This window comes from Mauremys reevesii, linkage group 15 (genome assembly GCF_016161935.1).
Source record: "Mauremys reevesii isolate NIE-2019 linkage group 15, ASM1616193v1, whole genome shotgun sequence".
Taxonomy (NCBI): Eukaryota; Metazoa; Chordata; order Testudines; family Geoemydidae; genus Mauremys; species Mauremys reevesii.
Window position 1 is genome coordinate 35,924,547 of NC_052637.1, and position 3,961 is coordinate 35,928,507.

At 50.9% G+C, this 3,961-nt stretch overlaps 1 non-coding gene across 1 annotated transcript; it reads left to right on the forward strand.

Annotated features, from left to right (window-relative positions):
- The first annotated feature begins 2,782 nt into the window (after window positions 1-2,782).
- On the forward strand, window positions 2,783-2,854 carry TRNAT-CGU. Its single transcript has one exon. It is a non-coding gene; the product is annotated as a tRNA-Thr (tRNA).
- Window positions 2,855-3,961: the final 1,107 nt, after the last annotated feature.

The window sequence follows — 3,961 nt, forward strand, 5'->3', positions numbered from 1 at the left end:
ATCACTTCCCCAAGTCTGCAGCTAGGCCCAGCGCTGCTGAGTGACCAGGATGAATCCTGGTCACTCATCTGTTTGCAAATATCTCCAGGCTGATCTTCCCATTGCAACTTGCTGGAAGTCCTCTAATATATTCACCCCAGGATGCACTTCTGCCTCTACATGCTCGTTGTTTGGGTGGGTGACACTGCTCGTTGAACAGATGCAGACCTCCTTGGGTATGTGACACAGTATTATGTGAAGGGAGATTAATCATACAAAGAAAATGCTACTAAATAAAAGTCATCCTGACTGCAATGTGTAAATCTTGTGGAGTCTATATTAGCTTTCTGGAAAAGTTTCATACTCTTGTAATAGTGCTAAACTCTGTATTTCTGTCCTGTTCCGAGGGGTGTTATCCCTTACAGGTTTGGTGATAATTGGTGGATGGTATATTAGTTACTCCTTACATACCCATACCCATCAGTAGCTAGATAAACAAGAACACCTAGTGCAAGTACAGTTGGTTGCTTGGGAGGTGATTTCTGATGTTTCTTTAATTTGAAAAGCAAATTTTTGTACTTAGCAAAGCAACTGTTCACTTTCCAAGCCAGCTATTTGTTGGGCTGAAGTCCTAAAACAAAGTCTTGGTCTTTACTTAATTACCCAAAGGGCGGTGGCGGGAGTGTCAGGATAGCAGAATACATGTACTTTTTTTAGGATGCCATGAATCAAATAAGACCGAACAGATGCCTGGATGCAAACTGACAGATACATTATAGAAAGCTAGCTGGATTCAATTATATAAATATTCCACTTACATTATACTGTTTTCAGGAGGAAGACATCAGCCACTAAAAGCCAAGTAAGGTATGTCAATTTAAAAACTGGAAGCCAAAAAAAGAGTTTTGTCAGTGCAAAGCTACATTATGTGTCAAAACAACACAGTCCAAATTCTCCCCTAAAAACAAGATATGGGGTGAAATCGCAACTGAGTCGCTTCCTGGGGTCTGACCCAACGTTAGCTAGAAGACTGGAGATTTAGTGGATGTAAACCTAAAGAAGAAAACATTCCTAAAGTGGTAGTTAATATTAACGTTATGAGTTTATTGTATTTTATTATATAATGAATAATAATAGGATCAAACTACAAACATGAACGTTCAGGCTGTCAGGAAATACGTCCTGAGCTGACATGTTAGACTGCAGGATGTTCTCCCAAAGGACGTGAGGGAAACCCACTTTCTTGAGGCATTTCACGTTTAGACTGGACACGGTGCTAGTAATGCGAAGTGTGCGGCTTGGAACACTTTGCTGTACGTGCGTTTAACAGTCGTGAAAGGTCCCAGCTTGGTAGCTGGGGAAACAGCCCGGCGTTTTAGCCAGATTTGTGGTGTGGCTACTGCTGCTACGCCAACGTGTGCATCGCTATAGAAACAGAGTGAACGCTCTGCACGAAGCGCTCCGTGGCTTAGGGGATTGGTTGTGGGTTAAGAAGCGTTGGTCCTTGTAGGTCGCAGGTTCAAATCTAGCCGACCTCACCAAGGCATTTGTTACTCGCGTGCCCAGATTTCAACGCAGTCCCTGCAAAGGGTAGCGGTGGTTGGGTAAGGATAGAAGAGCTCCGTGCTGAAGACAGCGGATGTCCTTGGAGCCGAGCCGTGATGGGGCTTGTCTGTCCCTTCCCTCGTTTTGTTTAAATGGGAGGTGGCCTGTCTCGGTTGCTTATGGTGAAAGCTCGTTCTAGAAAGAGGCCTAAATTGCATGCCGCATTACATGAGTCGTGGAAGTTTGTCCCTGGCTTGGCAACTGCTTATTTGGGAAGAGGGAGAAGTGAACGTCTTACATCCTGGTGGGGGAGGTGCATCCATATAACATGCCTCTCGGGGTCGGGGGCGATGGATGCCTCGGAAGCGTGCAGCCTAATTTACATGGTTGCAACCGCTGATCTTGGAGGGAGCAGAGTGCTACTTGCATGAACGTGGAAACGGGGTTACTTTGCTGCAGCCGGTGCTCTTTGCTGATTGGCGAGGGCTGCAGACGGGAGATAGGGACGGGTGCATTCGCAGGGGGAGGACTTCATATCACCTGAAAGTTTGTCCATGGTCGCTTTGCAACTTCTGGCGGGTTTTTCGGTGTCTGGGAGAGGAAATTGGAAGCACAACAGGGAAGAACTGGTTTGATGAAGTCCAAGGTGCATTGAGGCCTGGACTGCTCCTCGCAGCTTTATAGCTACTAGGGATTTGGGGGTCCATTGGAAGGATTTTGAGGTGCCTGGGATGGCAATCGCGGGAGGACGTGTGCAGTTTGCACACAGGAGACCTGAAAGTTCATCTGTGGCTGCTTTGCAGCTGCCGGCTTTTGCTTTAGTTGCACTAGGGGGAAGAAGTTGTAGGAGAGAAGGGGGGGGGGGGTGTATTGCAACCCTCCCTGACACACTGCACCCATGAGTCCTGCTGGTGCTTGGGGGAACTGCATGGAAGGAGCGGAGGGGTGCAGCATTGCATTACAATCCAGCCCTCCCCTCCGGCAGGCTGTTTTACATGCATAAGGCCGGAAAGTTTATCCGTGGCTGCTTTGGAGCTGCGGGGGTTTGGCAGCTGTGCGCTGTGCTCCGCGCGGGCAGCGGCGGGCTAGACCGTTGGGCCACGCGGCTGGAACGCGACCAGGGCAAATAGAACGTTGGGCCACGCGGCTGGAACGCGACCAGGGCAAATAGAACGTTGGGCCACGCGGCTGGAACGCAGGCCCGGGATCGTTGGCTGCTGCCTTCCACTGGCTGCTTTCGCCTGCTGCTAGCCCGTCAGGCGCGGTGGCCAAGTGGTAAGGCGTCGGTCTCGTAAACCGAAGATCGCGGGTTCGAACCCCGTCCGTGCCTGAAAGGGAAATATAGCGCCCGGGCTGCTTGGGAAGGGGAGCCTGGCTCCGCCTTGCACAGCCTCTTTTTATTTTTCAGCCTCTGCTCCGTTTATTGAGAGACACAAAGGGGGGCCCGGGCTGCAGAGCCGAGGGGACCATGTAACCTCCCCCTGCTCCTCCCCGGGGAGGTGCTACTGCACGCAGCCGGCTCTTCTGGCGCCGCCGCACAAAGGAGCGTGCACCAGTCCGCATGGGCCCTCCAAACTGCGGGGCCGGGCGCGCACCCACCGCCGGAGGAGCGCTGCCAGGGGGTGGGCTTGCATGCGCTCTGTAGACCCCTCCGAGCAGCGATCTCTGGCCCTAGCCTAGGCTACCAAAGCGGAGCCGAGACTGTACCGGGAGGACTGCAGTCCGGCAGCCTCTTTTCCTGCATTGCATTGCATTGCATTGCATTGCATTGCATTGCAGGGGTTTGCAGCAGAAGAGCCCGCTTTCCAGCGTTGCAAAGGGGGAGGGATGCAGCGGGAGGGGAGGGGGACCGTTTTCCTGCATTGCTCGCGTGTGGTGCGCTTGAGAGAGACCGCGAGAAAGAAAAGGGGACTGGCCGCCCGTTTTCCTGCATTGCAACGGGGGGAGGGATTGCAGCTGGGGAGCCGGTTTTCCTGCATTGCACAGGTTTGTGTGTGACGGGGGTGGAATGACAGTTGTCTTTGCACTGGGAATGCAGCTGGGCTCGTTGATTTGTCATGCATTGTTCCGGGTTACAGCTGGGCAGCCCCAGTTTCATTGCATGTGGAAATTGCAGGTGGCCAGTTTTCTGCTTTGTTTTGGGGGTAGGGGTGTCAGTTTGGGTTGGATGTATTCCTGGAGCTTTCATCGCATGATATAATCTTTAATTAAAAATTAATCATTCATTCCTGGAGACTCCAGGACAATCCTGGAGGGTTGTCAACCATACTTTGGGGGAAGCGGGTTGGTACTGAAATTGGAGAACCCATTGTCCTGGTCTAGGCAAGATATTGATTAAGCCCTTAGACCACTTGAGTACTAAACAAATAATAACTGTATGTATTTAAACAAATTGCTGTGCCCACTCCAATTTTCTTAGTTACTAATCTTTGTAATT